At 50.3% G+C, this 21,634-nt stretch overlaps 1 protein-coding gene across 2 annotated transcripts in view; it reads left to right on the top strand.

The window, feature by feature from the left end:
• The window catches only part of Sipa1l3 (signal induced proliferation associated 1 like 3), a 208,767-nt gene that overhangs the window by 91,108 nt on the left and 96,025 nt on the right, over positions 1 to 21,634 (top strand). For both annotated transcript variants that reach the window (XM_057756375.1, XM_057756383.1), the window contains exon 2: positions 378 to 445. The gene's annotated coding sequence lies outside the window, so the exon portion shown is untranslated. The remainder of the gene's footprint in view (positions 1 to 377; positions 446 to 21,634) is intronic.

Below are 21,634 nucleotides of genomic sequence, written 5' to 3'. Positions count from 1 at the left end.
TCACCTGCCTCGGGACCTTTGTACCAGCTGCTTTATGGCCTGGAAGCCCTTTCCAGGGTATCCAGGGTGTCATCGTTTGCGATCTCACCTGTTTGGGTCTTTCCTGGTGGAGGCTTCAGCACACTGTGTGAGTTGGAAGCACTGCCCCCATCTTTTGTTCAGTTTGCATCTGACACCGGCCAGGCCTTGTCTTGGGTTGTGAGCTGGTTCAGCCACCTCCTCCCCCACTAGAATTTCTACTCTTCGAAGACAGCGATTGTACCGCTTCTGTGTATTCTCAGAGCCAGGCTTTGCTGGCTTTTGTTCAATCTGACAGGTGGCAAGAAGGCTTTGCATCACTTGGCCAGAGGCATGACCTTCTCTTTTCCTTTTCATAGGTGCATCGCCTTTGACCTAGGCTCTCGTGAGACCTGAAAGACCACACTGGTGTCCAGGGCATACTGAAGTAAGTACAGTGGCTATTTGTTTAAATTGTATAGGTAATACACATAATGTCTTTATTATTTTTAAATGTACATACAAAAATATCAGAGAAGAGGTAACAGCCTCCAGCATTACCCCCATGCCCCATTTTCCCTTAGGGGTGAGTACTGTCATTCACTGCTAGTATCTACACTCACTCACACACACACACCACACGTACATGTATACACACCCACCACATTCACACACTGTACACACACAGACACACACTTGTATTTTTCTTAGCTGTCTAAGAAAACAATCCAGGCAGTACGGGTGCTCCAGGAACCCCCTCAGCAACACCGTGTCTCAGAGCTTTGTTTGTGAGCACAGTTACACAAAGGCTTCTCTTGGTTCTATACTATTTTAATTCAATTTAAATTTTATAGAAAGTAAATGTCACTCTTGTGGGTTTTTTTTTTTAAGTTCACACGAAGGAATTTTTTTGTGAAGCTGCTGCATAGGGAGACAGAACAGGCCCACCGCCCTGCTGTGCACTGCTGCCCATCACCCTGTGTGCGCTGCTGCTGCCCATCACCCTGTGCACTGCTGCCCATCACCCTGTATGTACTGCTGCCCACCACCCTGTGTGCACTGCTGCCCACCGCCCTGCTGTGCACTGCTGCCCATCACCCTGTGTGCACTGCTGCCCATTGCCCTGCTGTGCACTGCTGCCCATTGCCCTGCTGTGCACTGCTGCCCATCACCCTGTGTGCACTGCTGCCCATCATCCTGTGTGCACTGCTGCTCTCTAGGTCTCAAAGGCAGCAGCAGCAAGCAGCATAGGTGCTCGCATGTGATTCGCCTACTATGGATGGTAAATACTTATCTGGATGTGTAGGCTTACATAGGTTAAATTGGGGAGAATTGGGGCACGATTTTTTTTTTCCTAACGAGCACTGTGCTCTTTCACGTTCTTGGTGGATTTTAGGCAGTGAGGTCAGTTTGGGAGCATACACTCTTTTGGTTCCTAACGAGGCGTTCCTGAATGCTGATGCCAGCCTTTGTGGCAGGGTGCTGGGGAAGCAGTGTCTGGTCCTCAAACTGTGGGTCAGGTTCTGGCTCAGTGTAACCAGCTGGCACAGACTGTCAAGCTGTGGGACCACGGTGAACCTGGGGGAACTGAATGGTTCTTCTCTGAGCTTTCCATCTTGCTAAAGTTTTGCCAGGTCCCCAGAGCTTGTCTGTGGGATGGTCTCTGGGGTCAGAGTGTATTCTTGCAGGTATTAGACCTCAGTTGTTCACCTTGGTTTGTTTGGGCTGTTTTGTTTTGTCTTCTCACAATGCCGATCAAGCTGACCTTAAACTATTGCCTCTGCCTCCCAGCTGCTGGAATTAAAGGCATGTGCCCACCACTGCCTGGCTTTGTTTGGGTTTTTAACTTTTGAAAAATTTAGTGTGTGTGTGTGTGTGTGTGTGTGAGAGAGAGAGAGAGAGAGAGAGAGAGAGAGAGAGAGAGAGAGAGAGAGAGAGAGATATGGGGGGGAGGGAGGGGAGATGGAGAGAGGGAGGAAGAGGGAGGAGAGAGTGCGGATGCCTTTGGAGGCCAGAGGTGTTGGGTTCTTCTGGAACCAGAGTTCAGTGGCTGTGAGCTGCCCTATGTAAATGCTGGGAGCCAAACTTGGGTCCTCTCTACTGCAGTATTTGCTCTTAGCTGCTGAGCTACCTCTGATTTGGTTTTTGTTGTTGCTGCTGCTGTTTGTTTTTTGTGTTTTTGAGACAGGTCCTCACATTGGGACCCAGAGCCTGCCAATCAGGCAAGTGATCCCAGGAATCTGCTCGTCTGCTTCATCAGAGCTGGGTGTGCGCCTGGCTCTTTTCATGAGCGCCAGGTCCTCATGCCAGGGTAGCAAGCACTTTGCTAACTGAGCTAGCTCTCGGCCCATCATGCCCTCTTACTCTCCTCCAGTCTACCAGGCTCCTGCACGCCCTCTTGGCTTGTGCGACTCAGGGAGCGCACTGCTCTGGTATTTTGCAGTGTTTGGACTTAGGTGTGTTTGTTTTCTCTTGACTCTATTGAGGCGATATTATTACTTAGAAGAATGTCCCAGAAGTGATGTCCCCCCATCAGGGCACTCTCCCTGGGACCTGCGGTGTCTGTGTGTATTCCTTCCAGCATTGGTCATCTGACTCTTGGCTGAGGTGGTGATGTCTGCGTGGCAGATAATTTCCTTGTCAGTACCACCACCATTTTCCACATACAGTTCGCAGCCATTTTGGAGGGAACATTGAACTCTGAGAAAGCTCTGCTTTCCCTCAAACTTGCATGCACTAATGTCAGCATCAGCTGCTAGCTGGGTCTGCCCTGCCACAGTCCCTGTTGAGGTTTCTCTGTAATGTCCTCATACCCTTCCATTTGTTAGCTGCAGTTCTTGGCTAATTGATGCCAGGCTTACATTCTTTGATAGACTAGGAGAAAAGGTTTCTACAGTATGGTGGGCCAGTGTCAGGTCAGGGCTTGAGCCTCCTGGCTTCTGAGGGCCTTTTTCCTCATGGTCAAGGGTTGCTGCTACAGCTCCAGACTGCACAAACAGGGATCAACTCCAGTGGCAAGTGTGTTTAAGTCTAGACAACTTGAGCACTCCCAGAATCCTCTAAGTGACACCACTTGCACCTTATTGGGCAGAACATGACTTCCCCTTCTGCCAGGCAGGTAGGAAATTTCATTTAAGTCCTCAGTTTTTTGTGGAAGAAGTAGCCAGAGGAAAGGGGAATGGAGAGAGTCAGATGGTAAACCAGCCAGCAATGTCTGGCTCCACAGGGGAGAGGAGCAGTAATAATTGGTATTAATAGGAGCTGACTGTGTGCCAGGCCGTGCATGCTGTAAGCACTCTCTATGCATGAGCTCACTCTACCCTTGTGCCCACCCTATGAGGTCATTGCTGTCATATCCCTGTAGTAATGACGTGGACACTGAGGCACAAGATTGGGAGGGTGCTTACAGAGTAGTGGACCTGGGTGGAGCCTGTCTCCAGAGCCCTTTCAGACCAGGCTACATTCTGTCCTGCCCTGTCCGAAATCTCCCAGCCTGTCTCGCTTTACACCTGCATGTGTGTCCTCCCTCTAGTCCTGGTCTGGTTCTGAGGTGTGCACCAGTTGTATCTCTCCCTTGCCGCCCCTAGGGACACTGGGGATGGGGGACAGGAAAATGCTTTGGGTCTGCCTTTTCTCAGCAAACAGTACTTGTGCTTTTAGTTATTGTGTCTAAATAATGCCACCTACTTGGCATCCTGCTGATGGCTTCAGTCCATGTTTCCCGTGAGCCCCTGTGCTCACCCCTGTACTGCAGCATGTTGGCAGAGTGAGGAGTCCTACCCAGGAAAGCCATAGGGCCGTGGGCGCTTTTACTTGGCTTCAGGATAGCCTTTTCCAAGTCAGTGAAATGAAAACAGGTTGACCGGGAACCCGAGAGCGCCACTGGCTCAGGATCCAGCCGGACCACACTGGCTGGCCCCAATTGGACATCTTAAGCCATGGAAATGGTTTAAGAGGTTAAATGTGCTTACAAACTTAAGTACCTGGGACGGTACCTGGCACAAAAGTCACTTAAGGGATGATGGTGTTAATTCTAATACTGCCTTTGCTGATCGTGGTGGCAGTAGCGGGTAGCAGTAGCAGCTCTTACCCATTAACCCTTATAGCTGTCACCCAGCACCAGCAGTAGCAGCCACAGCTGCAGCTGCAGCACTACCACGACTACCGCCACCAGCACTCCCTGCTGCCATTGGTGATCCTTACCCATCAAATTCCAAGGTCCTGGAGCCTGCGTATAACAGAGCTGTCTTCTGGGAACGGGAATGTGCAGCGGAGGGTTGGGTCAGGAGTCTCACAGGAGAAAACAGGAATTTCTTTGGCGCATGCCAGGAACCCACAGCTGTTGGTCTCCTGGCCCTGTCTCTCATGAAGTCCCTAGGCTTTTTAGCACTGGCCTTGGGACTGTGGCTGCCCTTGACCTCTGTAGCCAGAACACAGGGATGCTTCGTACAGCCCATCACCCGAGGCCCAAATCAGACCTGACAGTGTGATTTATTCTCTGGGAAGGAGCGGGAGGGCAGCGCCCCAGTGGGGGATTCTTCGGAAGGTTGTCAGCCCGAATTAGCTCACACCCTCATGCATCCTTGCTACTTAAGCGTCCTCCAGCTAATAGGGTTTTCCGGGGTGTCTCTAGGGACTGGAGGTTGGCTGTGAGCCCTAAAGAGTATGTTTGATGAGGCAGCCTGCAGTCTTATCTAAAGACATCAGCTCTGGGTGGGACCTTTCATCTTCCCAACAGGAAGTGGAAGTGGCACTTGCCAGGGAGTCAGTGTTTTGTCTGCCCCTCCCCCAGTCCTTTCACCACGGTAACCCCCTGCAGCCAGAGACCATAGCTTTTCTCCTAGCCACCAGGTCTCATTGCTGTGCCTCTGTTTCTAGTGACTTTATTCATTTACAAGACTGACAGCCATGAGTGAGAGTCTAGGGTGGCAGCAAATTAACATGATGTCGTTCCTTACTGGGCACATGTGAAACATGGCAGGTCAGGTGTAACAGGATTGATTTTGTGCTTGGGGGCCCAGGCCCTGAGGCTGGGGGGAGGGCAGAGTGAGCAGGGCGCTCTCATCTCAGACTAGAGAGGAGAGGAGGACATGAATACAGTGGCTACCGAGCACATCTGTGCCGTGTTTATTTGCACCTCCTGCATACTATGGGCTCTGAACACAAAGTGATCAAGTTCGTCATCTTCGGAGTTTATGTCTGCTATGTTTAGTACAGAAGGTGCAGAGTTTGGTGGTGCTTCTGGTTATTTCGGTTCTGGGCGGTCGGAATGAACAAGCGGACACTCCTGCAACAGTTTGGGAGTATATGTGAGGAAGGGCTGGGCATGTATAGAGATTTAGAGGAGGCCTGAAGGCTGCAGAGTCAAGGGACCAAGTGGGGTTGAGAGGTAGGGGCAAGGATCCCAGTAAAGGAGTAAGCAGTACCTTAGAGGGAATGGGTGGAGCCAGAAGGATCCAAATTCAAAGCCAGCCTGGGTTTCATGACTCAAACGCATAAAAACCCGAAAGCATGGTATTAACCATGGATATGGTAGTAAATGAATGAAAGACAGAAATGCAAAGGAAAGATTATGACTGCTTCTAGATAGGTGGAGGAGAAAGTTTACTGTAGACACATGGGAGAGCATAGTCAGAGGCAGGGCCATCTGGGGGAGTCCAGAGTGGACAGGACAGACTGAGCTGGGCCGTGTGGGGAGAAAGGCGAGGGGAAGAGAGAGGGGAACCAGGGTAGCAACCAAGAAGACAAAGGTACAGAGTGGAGCAGGTAACCAGAATGGCTGGATTATATAGGGAAGGGCAGCCCAGCCTCGGGACTGGAGAGTTCAGGGTAGAGGGTGAGGTATGCCAGCCAAACCCTGTAACGGGTAAGGACTGAGGGATGCTGGGAGAACCTGGAGGCCAGCTCAACTTTGATATGTTAAATAGGCCTTAGCCTTTTGTACCAGGTTTGAAACTTAACAGTAAATACCCATAATGCCAGTATTCTGAGGGGCTCAAGGCAGAGGAATCACCACAAGTTCAGGGTACCCCAGGATTACATAGAGAGACCCTTTTCTCAAAAACAGAACTGAACAAAACAAAAAGCAGGGCTGACAAGATGGCTCAGAGGGTGAAGGCATTTTTGTCTAACCAGACGACCTGCATTTCTCTCCAGGGCCCATGTGATGGAAGGAGAGTCAGTTGCCTCAGGTTGTTCTCTGACCTTTATGTGTGATATTGGGGCATGCACATGTACACACAATAAATGTGCTTTTTTAACTTAAAACTAAAGATATGAGCCAGGCAGTGGTGGCACATGCCTTAATCCTAGCACTCAGGAGGCAGAGGCAGGCAGATCTCTGTGAGTCTGAGGCCAGCCTGGGCTACAGAGTGAGTTCCAGAACAGCCAAAGCTACACAGAGAACCCCTGTCTTGAAAACAACAAGCAATCAAACAGAAACTAAAGATATAGTCAACATAACCATCTACCTATATTTATCAACTCTATGAAATACGTTGAATCTTGAAGCTTTGGGGGCTGAGGTTGTAGTAATGGTGAGAGTAGAGCTCCCGCTAAGAGTCTGCCGGTGAGGAGTCGGGGTGGGGTTGTGGCTCTCAGGTCCCTGGTCCCAGGGGACTGTGTAGCTATCCACACTGGTATCGCATCATCACTGCAGAACTCCCCTTGGAATGGGTTACCAGCGCCCCCAGCCCCTGCTGGTTTGCCTAAGACCCAAATTGCTCAGAATTCCAACCACCGAGGACCCTTTGGAAAGGGGTCCAGAACTGTGTATAGCTCGTAACAAATACTATCAGGGTCGACCCACAGCTCCCTATCATTGCTGTTATCATTAGCACTCAGACCTCACCACTCTTAAAGTCATTATGGAAATGCAAGTGATAATCACAGGGAGATGCTGTCACACACCCTTGTGCTCAAGAACAAAGACAACAGGATGAGAGCAGGGTTTGCCTTTGTGGACTGTAGTGACCTAAGCCTTTTCCCTACATGGAATCTGCATGTGAGTGGGGTCTCCCACAGCAGGATCCCCTTGTAGTGTCTACCATGTAAAGCAGAAAATGGTGAGGGAAGAATGGCTCCCCCTTGTACCCTGAGAGGCTTGCAGCCTGGATGTGGGTGTCGGGGGAAGGAGCCTAGGGTGAGGTTTGAGCCCAACTGCCAGGCGAGTAGTGAGGGTACATGTTGTGTGACACTTCCTGGAAGACATAAGCAGTGTCTTCTTGCCCCATTGGGAACCAATGAGAGACATGCAGAGGATACCATCAAAGTCTAACTTAGTGAATCAGTGGATTTTATGGGGGTTGCTTAGTGGAGTAGAGGTGAAGAATTGCTCACAGGAGCAGAAACAATTCAGAGCTCACCCAGAGTGGATGCTGGCTCACAAGGATAGGCCGTTGGAGCTTGCTGCACAACTGTCATGCAGCTCTGCAGATTGCAAAGTGTTTCCCTCAGGCAGCTTGTCTTGTCCGAGAGTGTCTCACAGTTCTTGTGAGAACTTGAGAGAAGTACCTGCTGATTCTGTTCACTTTCAGGGACTTCCTGAAGCTCTTGAGTTGTCTGCTTCCTGATCTCTCTCTCTCTCTCTCTCTCTCTCTCTCTCTCTCTCTCTCTCTCTCTCTCTCTCTCTCTCTCCAACAGTGCATCGTTGTGAAGCCTTGCAAAATAATGTAGACAGAGATGTGACAATTGAGTCACACAGCTCTTGGCTGCTTGGGTAGCTGAGAGATGCAAGGTGGTGGCCACAGCGTGTAGTTCTGGAGTGGACGCGAGAGGCCCAGGTGGAAAGAAAATTGAGGTCCTCAACAAAACAGTGCTGAAAACTATGATCCTGAGATCATCCCTAGGGACAGGAACAGCTGTCCAGAGAGAATGGGAAGAGAGGCCAAGAAGGCTGGGAAATGGGGCCAGATGGAGAGGGAGGAGGCCAGAACAGGACTCCTGAAGCGGAGGCCATCGAGGAGCTAGAAGGGTGCAGAGCTGATGTGTAGGCTCTGATGGAAGGGACAGGTGGCAGGAGCTCTACAACACCCCCCACAGAAAGGTCCCTCTGATGCTTAAGCATATGCAATGCCTAGTCACCAAACAAGACAACATTAAAGGACTCTCGGGTTGGCAGTTCAATGTGGCATGAGTTGTTTTCCTGACCGCCTGTTGCCAGCAGGTGTTAGGAAGCCAGGGTAATTGGAAATGTTGCCGAGCTACCTGGGTGCTCCCCAGCTCAAACTCCCGAGTGCCTGGTGCTGTGGACAGGCCTGACACGCCTTCCCCATTCATAAACTGGGATTGGGCAGTGGTGGCGCACGCCTTTAATCCCAGCACTTGGGAGGCAGAGGTGGGCAGATCTCTGAGTTTGAGGCCAGCCTGGTCTACAGAGTGAGTTCCAGGACAGCCAGAACTGTTACACAGAAAAACTTTGTCTTGAAAAATAAATAAAAAACAAACAAAAGAATAATGCTGCCTTACCAGGAGTCTCGCAGATAGCCATGTGGCTTTCCTGGAGTAATTAACCAGAAAAATGGAGTACCGATATTAGAGAGAGAGCAGGAGAAAATCCTCTTCTAGAAGGGGTGGGGACAGGATGGTCTCAGGAGGCTTTTCTGAAGCAGCAACCACTAATCTTCAACTTGAAGGTAGATAGGAAGCCATGCAATGGCAGCCAGGGCCCTGGTTGTCTGTGAGAGACAGAATGTCTCCCTCCCTCACTTACCCAGCAGGAGCAATACCATGGTGACCATGATCACCAGCGTGGTTTTCCAGAGCAAGATGCATCCATTCACTCCAGGTGTGTTGTTTTCCCAAACGTGGGACACTCAACTGCATAGTTTGTGGAACATTGCACTTGAACTCTAGATAAACCAAAACAAGGGCCTGAGGTCGGAAGGTGCTGGGTGTGTTTGAGAAGCTGCCGTCACTCCAGCATGGGGAAGGAAGACAAGCAGAGTTGGCCACAGGGGTCCAGTGAGCTATGGTAAGACGTCTGCCTTTCCATTGCCCGGGGTGTTGTGGAAGGATTTTGCTTAGAGGACCGGTTTCAGTGGTCCCTTTGCTTTGTTTTCTTTAAGATGGAGTCTTGCTATGGCCCAGGCTGATCTTCTTGCTTCAGCTTCCTTTGTCTAGGACCATTGTCGCGTGGAAGGGTTGCAAGGAAAGAAGCGACACTTCGGTTTTCAATTTCCCTGTGCACATTCAAGACTCAGAATCCTGGTACCTCCTCTACTAGGACAGCCAGGTTCGTGGTCAGAGGTCCCAGCAGCCACCTGGCTGCCCCACCTGCAGAAGGTGCCCTAGTTCTAGATTCACTCCTAGGAAAGTAGCAGCTTGTTGGTCACGCTAGGCCATGGGAGGCCCACAAAGCAGGTCACTGCAGCTCTGACTTTTCCTCCAAAAAGTCTTAGGCCGCCGTGACTCATGAATCTGTCCTCTCAGAGCCAAGGCCCCCTCCTGCTCTCCGTGTAGGTGCCCTCATTCTCTCCCAGGCCCAAGCTGCCTGCTTCCCACTCCTGCCCCATCTCCCTGTTTCCTTCGTAGGGTGTCAACCAGCAGTCTCCCTTGGTGTTCTCTCTTCTGAGCCAGGCTTTGGGAGAGGTAGGCAGACCAGGGGTTCTTACATCCTCTTTATCTCCCAAATGTGATTTCTTTGTGGGCCCAGAGAGATGAGGCAGGTGGTTTGTCACTCTCTTCAGCCCACCTGGCAATGGCATCAGATCCCCGAGTATGGAAAGTCCCAGGTTCCCCAGGTTCCCCAGGTTGCCCCGGTAGCCACTACTGCGTGCTTCTGGGTAGGTGAGCAACCTTGCTTCCCTTCCTCTGCTGTGCTGCAGCTCTCAGTCCTCAGAACATGGGGCTGTGCTGTGTACCTCTTGGAAGTGCTCACAACTATGTGACCTCTTAGCGTACTGCCTCCATGACCAGGTGTTGGCAGAGACCTGTAAACAGGTGGTCTCCATCAAGCCTTCCTTTGCTGCCAGTGTGCCATGGACAGCCACTTAGTCCTCCAGCATCTGTGAAGGTGGTTCTTTATGATAGTACTTGGTTTTGAACCTAGGAAAGCACTAGTGCTGACCTACACCCCCAGCCCTCACTAGTGACTCTAGGCAAGCTCTCTTCTGTGAGCCACACGCCCAGCCTTCTTTTTACTTCTGTGAGACAGCCTTACCATCTGGTTTTACAGATGGGGGATTGAGTTGCAGGTAAGTCAGGTCCCTTGTCTGAGCCATGCATGCACAGTAGATATAAACGGAGTTGGATCGGGACACAATCTGCCTGGCTCTGTACTTGTCCTTCTTTACTATGACATCTGTTTGTTTCCTTCCAGCCCTCATCACAACTGCTTGGTGGATTTGTTTATTGCCTGTCTCTGCCAGCCACTAAGCTCCTGTCTTTCAGAGACCCTCAAGGTGGGGGTCTCATTAGGTAGCACAGGCTGGCCTCCTAATCCTCCCAGATGCCACTACAGCTCAGTCACATGCCACGTCTTGTCTTTTGCTACATCCCCAGCTTTAGAGCAGTACCTGATGCATAATAGCCCCACAGGAGACCTCTGCTGAGGAAGTGGGACAGTCACCGTGAGAGTTTGGAGAGCTGGGTCCCTCAGACAGTGCTGGTGGGAATGTAAAGTTAGGTGGCCATCCAGAAACGCAGTTTCATGAAAACCAAACACGCTGCTATCATATGACCCAGCCCATTGCACTCTTGGGCACTTAGCCCAGAGAAATAAGACTGTTTACTCAGAGATCTGCCCACCATTGTTCATAAAAAACCTTTACTGCTTGCCAAGTCTGGAAACGGCCCAGGTGATCAGGTAAACAAACCTGTGGAGTGTCCGCACTGTGGTATAATCCTCAGCAGAGAGTGCTGTGGAGACGGGGCAGGCTGAGGGGGAACCAGCTGTGGAGACTCACTGGGGACAGGCTGGAGGGGGAACCAGCTGTGGAGACTCACTGGGGACAGGCTGGAGGGGGAACCAGCTGTGGAGACTCACTGGGGGGCAGGCTGGAGGGGGAACCAGCTATGGAGACTCACTGGGGACAGGCTGGAGGGGGAACCAGCTGTGGAGACTCACTGGGGACAGGCTGGAGGGGGAACCAGCTATGAGGACTCACTGGGGGGCAGGCTGGAGGGGGAACCAGCTATGGAGACTCACTGGGGCAGGCTGGAGGGGGAACCAGCTATGAGGACTCACTGGGGCAGGCTGGAGGGGGAACCAGCTATGGAGACTCACTGGGGCAGGCTGGAGGGGGAACCAGCTATGAGGACTCACTGGGGCAGGCTGGAGAGGGAACCAGCTGTGGAGACTCACTCACTGGGGCAGGCTGGAGGGTAAACCAGCTGTAGAGACTCACTGGGGGGCAGGCTGGAGGGTAAACCAGCTGTAGAGACTCACTGGGGGGCAGGCTGGAGGGTAAACCAGCTGTAGAGACTCACTGGGGGGCAGGCTGGAGAGGGAACCAGCTGTGGAGACTCACTCACTGGGGCAGGCTGGAGGGTAAACCAGCTGTAGAGACTCACTGGGGGGCAGGCTGGAGAGGGAACCAGCTGTAGAGACTCACTCACTGGGGCAGGCTGGAGGGGGAACCAGCTATGGGGACTCACTGGGGACAGGCTGGAGGGGGAACCAGCTATGGGGACTCACTGGGGACAGGCTGGAGGGGGAACCAGCTATGGGGACTCACTGGGGACAGGCTGGAGGGGGAACCAGCTGTGGAGACTCACTGGGGGGCAGGCTGGAGGGGGAACCAGCTGTGGAGACTCACTGGGGCAGGCTGGAGGAACCATTGGGAGATAGATGATGCCAAGTGAGAAAAGCCAGTCTATCTGCAGAATGAGTCCCCCATGTGCAACATTCTAAATGGAAGACTTACATAGTTGGGCCATAGATGGACTGACCATGGCTAGGAATGGGGCATTGGTGGGAGGTGGGTGTGGAAGAAGCAAGAACCAGCATGAGGACTTTGTAGTGACAAAACTTCTGGAACAGAGGACAGGGATGGAACCCATGGGCTCACTGAAGGCACCCTCCCTGCTCCTATCATGGTGTTGAATACACAAGCATGCACGTGGTAAACTAGGAACCCTGAATAATGGGGCTGGCAAGATAGTTCAGCATGTCCTGGTCACCCAACTTCAGTCTCGGGAACCCATATCCAGATTGAAGGAGACCAACCACAGCGTCACCCTCTGGCCTCCACACACCCTTCGTGACATCTGTGTACCCTCCTGCCACACACAAATGATAATTTTTTAAAAAAAGAAAAGAAGCCGAATGTGGTATAATCCTAGCAGGATGGGCAGGGCAGCACCCAGTCCTTAGCAGATCCTTGGACAGGAGGTTAAAGTTGGTGGGGACAGGGGAATAGCCACAAATTCAAGGGCAGCTTAGGCTGTGGTAGTAAGTTATAGACCACAAGGGCTGTAGAGTATAAGACCGTCTTAGAAAACAAGAAAAAAGTCTGAATAAAATCAAGATTGCATTTTAGTTAAGATACTATTCTAGAGTTTTATTCAGTGTTAGCATTTACAAACTATAATTTAAACATAAAACATATATATTATGTCTCACAATTCCATGTGCATCTACAATCTTTCCCCCCTCGGGTTTTTCAAGACAGGTTTTTTCTGTGTAGCCCTGGCTGTTCTGGAACTCACCTGCCTCTACCTCCTGAGTGCTGGGATTAAAAGCATGCACCACCTCCCAGCTCTACAATAATCTTAATAAAAATATTATTTGATGAGATTAATTGGCTCCCAGCATACCCAGGCTCAGTAAGTGGAGCTCTTGTTAGCCCTGTCGTCCTGACCTCATCACACCAGTCCATGCAAGCTGCTCATGAAATGTAGACTACCGCCTTGCCAGAGTTCTTTAGCAAGGGACTCTAAGAATTTTGTGTGTGTGTGTGTGTGTGTGTGTGTGTGTGTGTGTGTGTGTGAGGGAAAATGCAAAATCTAAAAAAATCTCATTTGTAAAACTGCTAGTGATACGTGGTCATGTATACCTGTAATCCCAGCATTTGGGAGGTAGAGGTAGGAATGTCAGGAGTTCAAGGTTATTCTGGACTACATAATGAGTTAGTGGCCTGCCTGGACTACATGAGACTCTGTCTCTAAAAAAGAGAAAACCTGCCGGGCAGTGGTGGCGCACGCCTTTAATCCCAGCACTTGGGAGTCAGAGGCAGGCGGATCTCTGTGAGTTTGAGACCAGCCTGGTCTACAAGAGCTAGTTCCAGGACAGGCTCCAAAACCACAGAGAAACCCTGTCTCGAAAAACCAAAAAAAAAAAAAGAGGGAGAGAGAGAAAACCTTTTCTGTGGTGCTGGGCATGGTATGACATGTCTGTGATCTTAGTACTGGGTGGGGGCGTGGGGTTCAGACAGGAGGAGCTGGAGTTCTGGGCCAGCCTGGGCTACATAGAGAGCCTTTTGGGTGTGGGGTAGGAATATAAAGTTTCCAGTAAGACAGGAAGAGAGAAAGGAATGAGGAGGGTTCTGCAGATATGGGAAATGGGCAGAGCTTAGGAGACCATGGACAAGAGGTCAAGAGTTGACCCTCAGGCCAGACATGGAAAAGGGGGTTCAGGCCTTGGGGCGAGCTGACCAGATTTTACATTTCCTTGTGATTCTTTCTAGTGACTTTCCAGAGATGGGGGTCTAAGAATTGGATGTGAAAGACCAGCAGCTGGGTCCCCCCCCCCACCAGAGAAGGGGGAAAGATGGCAGATGATCCCCAAATAGCAGGGTCAAGGGTGACTCCCAGACCAGGGTCCCCAAATGTGAAAGAAGTTAGCCACCAGAGAAGGGGGGAAGACGGCAGACGAGCCCAAATAGCAGGGTCCAAGGTGGCTCCAGGCCCTGGCTGCTTCGTCGCTCTCCCGCATTTGCCCACACACTTAGCAGGGGGAGGAAGGAAGAAATACTGGGTACAAGAAAGCTGCCCTGGCTCCAGCTTTGTCATCCTGTGGAAATAGGTTTATCTTCATCACTGGGTGTCGTGATATTTCATTTGTATTTTAATAAATAGAGCTTACCTGAAGATCAGAACACCACACTGGTCAGCCATACAGACCAGGCAGTGGTTGCACACCCCTTTAATCCCAGACAGTGGTGGTGCACTCCTTTAATCTCAGCCCTAGAGAGGATTATAAAACGGGAGGAGACAGATCTCAGCTCAGTCTCATTCTGAGATTTCTGGAGGCAGGATCACCATTTCAGTCTGAGGTAGAGATAAGAGCCAGTGGCTGGCTGCTTTGCTTTTCTGATCTTCAGTTTGAACCCCAATATCTGCCTCTGAGTTTTTGTTAATTGTGTTACACCTGGGCCTCTACAAGACCCCAAAAACAGGTGTGCTAGTGAGACCCTTTCCTGAGAAGCAGGGACAAGGAAGAGGTACTGTTTGGGGTGGTGGGGACAATTTGCTCAGTTCAGGACATCTGAAGATATCAGGACAGTTGTAGATATGTCAAAATTCATTAAATGTCACTGGCTATGGTGGTTTGAATAAGATGTCCCATACCATTGACTGTGGCATTTGAATAGTTGGTCACCAGTTGGTCGCCCCCCCCCAACTGTTGGGGGGATCTTAAGAGGCTTGGCCTTTCTGGAAGTGTGTCACTAGGGTGACATTTAGAGTTTGCTTCCTCTGTTTCCTGATTGTGGTCTGAGACGTGAACTGTCGGCTGTTCCTGCTTCCATGTCTGGTGCTTGCTCACACTTCCCCACTGTGATGGCGATGGCCTCTTAGCCCTCTGGAGTCATAAGACCTAATAAACCCTCCCTTCTATAAGTTGCTTCGGTCATGGTGCTTTATCACAGGAATAGAAAAGTAGCTAATACACTGGACACGGTGGCTCACACCTGTAATCCCAGTGCTTCAGAGGCCAAGAAAGGAGGATCAGAAGTTCAAGATCATCCTCAGCTATCTAGGGAGTTCCCTGTCTCAAAAACACGAGAAAAGAAAAAACCAACCCCACACAAGTCATCAAATATATTCCTTTTTTTTTATTAATATTTATTTATTTATTATGTATACAATATTCTGTCTGTGTGTATGCCTGCAGGCCAGAAGAGGGCACCAGACCCCACTACAGATGGTTGTGAGCCACCATGTGGTTGCTGGGAATTGAACTCAGGACCTTTGGAAGAGCAGGCAATGCTCTTAACCTCTGAGCCATCTCTCCAGCCCTCAAATATATTCTTAAAACAGGTACATTTTACCACATGTAACTATTTCAGTGATTAAATAAGAGTTACACACTGTCAAATGACAGTTGTAATGAAATGGCCATGTGTGTGGCACTCTCTGCCCAGTGCTTTCCAGATTCATGTGACAGGCTGTGTCAGTGCTCTGTGGGTCCAGGCACCCAACTGCTTACAGATAGAAAGCGATCAGACCCAGGGCCCTTTGTTCCCACTCTTCTCACTTGCCCTTTCATATGATGGGGTGATGGGACGCTGGGAGTCTAGAGAGGTCCACGCGCTGAGGTCCTCGGGCCATGTGCCTTCTCAGAGCTCACAGCAGTGGCCCAGATCCTAAAGACCGACCTTTGATGCAGGAACAGAGCAGCTGCAGGAGAGCCAGCCGGCTTCAGGGCTGTCAGTCATCCTCAGCCCAGCAGCTGGGGACGAGCCCCTTGCTGCTATCAGGAGCAGCAGCACCCGGGGACCTGCTGTAGGGCAGCAGCTGTTGTGAAGATGGGGGGAATACAGTGAGCCACTGCTGATGGTCCCCACATTCACAGGGCACTGCAAACCACCTCTTTATACGGGGGAGGCTGGCCTTCCTGTTCCTGCTGCTGCTGCCCATTTCCCGCTTGTAGAGATCTTCCTTTAATAATCAAAAAGGAACTGGTTGGCTGGGTGTAGTGACACCTGTCTATAATCCCAGTGCTCAGGAGGCTGAGGCAACAGGATCTCAAGTTCTAGTCCAGCCTGGGCTGCATAGCAAGACCCCGTCTTAGAAAAACAGAGAAGACGGCTGGCTAGCCTGCACATCTCCATCAGGATTTTGTGCTTGCAAATAGCAAACACGCTGACTGGCACCATCTAGCCAAACAGGAAAGGTGTTTCATATGTTCCAGAAATCCAGAGGTGGGTGACATCAGCCTGGATGTAATCAGCAGCTCCACACGTGTGTCCCAGATACCAGCCCTCAATCCTGGCTTCTTCCTCACATCCCTGGGTCCCAGAATGGCTTCCAGTGACATCTAGAGCCACGTGCTTTCTTGCCTACAGGCATTGAGAGAGTGCATGCACATCAGGGCCCCTTCCCCCTTGAGTGATAAATCCTTTCTGGCTACAATTGGTCCAGCTTAGGTCGTGTGTCCCTGCCAGTTGGCCAGTCAGATCAGAGAGGAACAACTCACCCTGTTGCCTTTGACCAATTAGAGCTGGGAAGTGGGGATTGAACTGCATCTCAGTGCCCACCACAGGGTAGAGACTCTCTGCTCTGTTCCTGCCTGGAGCTCACACACTCACAGATGGCATCGGGCTCAACAAATTTAGTGGCTCTTGAGAACAAAGCAGTGTGGTTTTCCTATGAAGAAGTACTGCGCCCTGTGTCCTGCTCCTCCAGCGTGCCTCCTTCACCCTCCTATCCCCACAGGAAGAGCAGCAGAGACTTGCTACACAGCTTGTCTGCTGCTAGAAAAAACGGCTACCTCCTCCTGTCCCTGAGTAGATTGTCTTCCCTTTTTCTCAATCCTTCCAGCCACTACTACCTCTTTTCAAAGTGTCTGTGGTATGGCTGTGGCTATCAGCTGGGTGTGGTGGTGCATGCCTTTAATCCCAGCACTGGGGAGGCAACGGCAGGTGGATCTCTGAGTTAGAGGCCAGCCTGGTCTACAGAGTAAGGATAGCCTGGGCTATGTAGAGAGACACTGTCTACAAACAAGCATAAGCTTCCAGAAATGGCCTTGGATTTGTACTTTCTGTTTTTCATGGTTTTTACCCAACAGCTTGTGTTTGGGAGCTGGCCACATTGTTATGTGCCGGCAGTGACCACCTGTGTTCTCTGCCACGTCTCACATTTCTAGTCCCCTAGAGTTGTCCACAGCACAGCAAAAAGTGCTTCACGTGTCCCCACGAATCTGTAAGGCCCAATTCAGGGTCACTACTGGCCTTGGGCCATGGACAGGTTGGTGGCAGGTGTTCATTCTCGTTCTACCCAAGCTCCTGCCCATGAGACTGCTCCAGCCCACACTCCTCACTTTAACATCTGTATCTCCTAGGGCACCACGGCTGGTGGGTACGTGTGTCCCGTGCATGCTCATCCACAGTGGAGTGTGTCCGTTCTTTGCTTGCTCTCACCTTGTCAGTACGTCCATCCCTTCACTGGCCCTGGAGCCTAGCAGACAAGCTGTGTGTGCTGCAGAGGGCAGAACTGGAGAAGTTACCATGGCTCTTTGCGAGAATCTAGAAGATCATAAATAAATCACAGATAATTGGAAATTGAGTTATTTATACTGTTGGAGTTTGGTTTTGCTTGGATTCAGATTGTAGTGGTGCCTTGGTTCTTTCCTCTTGAAGAAGGTATTTAATTTTAATTTTTAAAGGAGCCCACAGCTGAAAGATTTGAACTTTTAAAAGAGATTTTGGATTTTTTTTATAGAGAGTGAATATTTTAAAGAAACTGGAATTTTAATGAGTTTGAATTTGTAAAGACTGTGGAACTTTAAAAATTATTCATGATTTTACCGGGCAGTGGTGACACACACCTTTAATCCCAGCACTTGGGAGACAGAGGCAGGCAAATCTCTGAGTTCGAGGCTAGCTTGGTCTGCAGAACGAGTTCCAGGACAGCCAGGGCTGTTACACATAGAAACCCTGACTCAAAGAAAAAAATCGTGATTTTAATGTGAAATCTTAGGAGTGAATTTGAAGGAAAGGGTAGTGGCTCAGTAGTAATGCATTTGTGTGTCGAGTTGACAAGGGGTCAGTTGTGCTGACTAGTTTTGTGTGTCAGCTTGACACCAGCTACTGTCATCAGTGAAGAAGGAGCCTCGGTTGAGGAAATTCCTCCATGAGAACCAGCTGTAAGGCATTTTTTCAATTAGTGATCAATTGAGGGAGGGCCAAGCCCATGGTGGGTGGTGCTGTTCCTAAGTTGGTGGTCCTTGGTTCTATAAGAAAACAGGCTGAACAAGGCAGGGGAAGCAGGCTTGTAAGCAGCTTCCCTTCATAGCTCTGCTCTGCGTCAGCTCCTGCTTTCGGAATCCTGCCCTGCTTGAGTTGCTGTCCTGGCTTCCTCCAGTGATGGACAGCAATGCTGACGTGTGAGCCACATAAACCCTTTCCTCCCCAGCTTGCTCTTTAGTTGTGGTGTTTCATTGCAGCAACAGAAACCCTAACTAAGACAAATTTGTGCCAGAAGTGGGGTGTGTGTGTCTGTGTGTCCACATCTACAAAGGAACCTCTGGCTGGGGTGGGGTATTGACAAGGAGAGGACTCAGCAAAGAAGCAGAAGGAATGGCAAGTTTCTCCAGACCCTGTGCTGGTGACCCTGATTCCAGACACCAAGGGATTAATGCGTTCACACCCAAAGGTAATAAAGTGAGGCGTGTGCTTCAGAGCTGGTGGCTGAGCAAAGAGGAATTGGAATGCTTTGGGGAGTGCATCGGGAGTGAACTCTGCCCTCACTCAGATCCGGCTCCAGGGTGCCCTCAAGCCATGGACAATGCCACTTTTAGTTATGGTGCAAGGCCAGGAAAGCTTAGCCATTAAGAGCATCCTTAGTGGGCTGGATTTGAACTCAGCTTTGCCTCTATCTGCAGTGTAGCCTTCCTTATATAAGGTACTTTTGTTTGTGCCTCAGTTTCTCGTGTATGAAATGAGAATGGCAATAGTATCGCTCTAGAAGATTGTACTGATCAAATGAGCCAGCATTGAACAGTGCTTAGAGCAGGGCCTGGTGGGAAGTGGGTCTCCTGCTGCCTGGGATTGTCTCAGATGACCTCCGCGAGGAGGGTCACACAAGTAGGTGTGGTGGTCTTGCTCTTATCTGGCTGCTGTGTCTAAGGGGAAGCACTTGGTAGACAGGCAGCTCAGGAAGCCAATCAGGGCTGTCCCTGGACAGAACATGAGTTAGTGGATTGGCTAAACAGAGAAGAGAGGTGGGGCTAATACCCAAGCTTCCAGTGGCACATTCCTGTCACTCAAGCACAGGTGAGGGAAAGAGAGTTTGAGGCTGGCCTGGGTTACCAGTATTGGGACCCCCATCTTTGCAACAAGCAGAAGGCGGTTGGGCATGGTGGTGCACAACTTTCATCCCAGTGCTCAGGAGGAGAGGCAGGTGAATCTGTGAATTCAAGGCTAGCCTGTTCTACCTAGTGAGTTTCAGGCCAACCAGGCTGTATAATGAGACCCTGTCTCGGGGTAGGGGATAGCGGGAGAAAGGAAGGAAAGACAGAAAAGCCAAAAGCAGAGTTGCAGATTGGTGAGCCTTTGTGTGGTCAGAGGTGGTTTTTTTTTTTTTTTTTTTTTTTTTGGTTTTTTTTTTTTTTTGGTTTTTCGAGACAGGGTTTCTCTATGGTTTTGGAGCCTGTCCTGGAACTAGCTCCAGAGGTGGTTTTCAAAGAGGGGACATACCAGGTCCTTTCTCAGTGTCCTGTGCTTTTTTCTCATCTTGTTGAACACATACAACCTTCTTGGAAACCAGGGAACTTTCTTTTTCTGGGAGTGGCACCTTCTGATGTACTGTCTCTGGTTCATCCAGCTGCACAAGTGTGTGTGTCTGTCTGTCTGTCTGTCTGTGTCTGTTTTGTGTGTGTCTCTGTCTGCAAAGCTCCTGCCTCTGGCTGGGAGGGGGTTGTTATTGACAAGGAGAGGACTCAGCAAAGAAGCAGAAGGAATGGAAAGTTTCTCCAGAGCCCATGCTGGTGACCCTGATTCCAGACACCAAGGGACCATAGTCAGGATTGTGGACCAGTAGTAATAGTGGCAGCGCACTCCTTTAACCCCAACACTTGGGAAGCAGAGACTGGCGGAACTCTGAGTTCAAGGCCAGCCTGGGCTACAGAGCGAGTTCCAGGAGATACTCCAAAACTACACAGAGAAACCCTGTTTCCAAAAAAAAAAAAAATTGCAGACTGGCACTGTAACCCGGGCTGGAGACCACCATGCTGTGCTTCAGTGTCCTTATTTATAACTCAGGGACCTTGGTAGGACTGCTGTTTGTCAACATTGTCCCCTTGCTGCCTAGGAGGGAGGGAGACACCTTTCAAGTCTGCTGAACCCCCCTGGTGGGCATTCAGCTACCAGAGGGTGAAAGGGAAGTGCAACTCCTGTTTGTTAAGAAAGCAGACCCATTTACCTTCGATTAACTAGAATTAACCCTCCAGAGCTGCTGCTTCGGTTGGGCATCCTGCTGGCCCAGCCCAGTGCAAACTAAGAGGAGCAGCGCGAGCTTGAATGTACCCACCAGCCCTGGCGTCCTGGGGACAGCACTAGCAGAGTCCATCCTCACTTAGGAGGGTCTGGTTTAAGAAGGGAAGTAATGAATGACATCACTCTGTCGCCCCCCTCCACCTCATCTGCAGTGGGAGTGACATGGCCCGCCCTGGGTTCTGCTGGGTCCTGGAGGGGAAGAACCTAATAGATGTTAGATGCCCCTTTCTGCAATTGGACTGAGGCTGGCTTTAATGTAGAAAACTGTCACTTTTTGTTTGTTTGGTTGGTTTTATTTTTGGAGACAAGAATGACCTTGAATTACTGATCCTCCTGTCTCCTGATTGGACGGGGGTGAGGGGAAGCAGGGGAGGACGACTAAGCCCAGTTTACGTGGTGCTGGGGATCAGGCCCGGGGTACTGCGGTCTAGGCTAGGACTATGCTCTAGTTTATCATTCTGAGCACTGTCCATGAAGAGAAGAGTATCTGTGGGGTGTGTGTGTGTGTGTGTGTGTGTGTGTGTGTGTGTGTGTGTGTGTACTCTGCAACCGTGGCTGGCCCCACACTTGGTGATAACTGCCCCAAGAATTTGGAGCTGAGCTGGAGAATGATTTAACAGCTCTTGCTGCCCTTGCAAAAGGCCCAGGTTTGGTTCCCAGAAGCATTTGTACCTCTAGCTTTGGGGTTTTCCCACGGCTCCGCATGTGGTGCAATACACACGTGCAGACAAAGTCAGACTCTTCAGGTGGCAGATGCAGGTAGATCTCTGTGAGCTCAAAGCCAGTCTGGTCTACATAGGACATCTAGGACATCCAGGACTACCTTGAGAGATCCTGTCTTCTTTTAAAAAGAGAAGGAGGAAGAAGAAAAGGAGAAGGAAAGAGAAAAAAGGAAAGGGGGTGATTTAAAGTAATTTGGAAAATAAATGGAAGTGTAAACAACTGGTCACTACTGTCTTCAGTTTTAACACATGTGTTCCCAGCCTCTCTCTGAATGCATGTGTGTATTCTTTGCTGCAGGAGTGTTTATGGTCAGTAGATGTGGGGCCATGTTCCCCCATGCTCCATAAGCCATCAGGGGCCAATGCTGTTGCTTTGTTTCCCTTTATAATCAATGCCATTAATATTTTTCTTCTACTCTAGTTATTTCTTTGGGATCAATTCCCAGAAGTAACATTACTGATTCAGAGGGTAAGAACATTATTTTGGTTGCCACATTACCTGGAGAAAGGTTCCACTGCATGTACTGTGTGTGTGTGTGT

This window comes from Chionomys nivalis, chromosome 2 (assembly GCF_950005125.1).
Source record: "Chionomys nivalis chromosome 2, mChiNiv1.1, whole genome shotgun sequence".
Classification (NCBI taxonomy): domain Eukaryota; kingdom Metazoa; phylum Chordata; class Mammalia; order Rodentia; family Cricetidae; genus Chionomys; species Chionomys nivalis.
The sequence above is the reverse complement of the archived record's forward strand: the minus strand, read 5'-3'. Positions and strand labels throughout refer to the sequence as shown.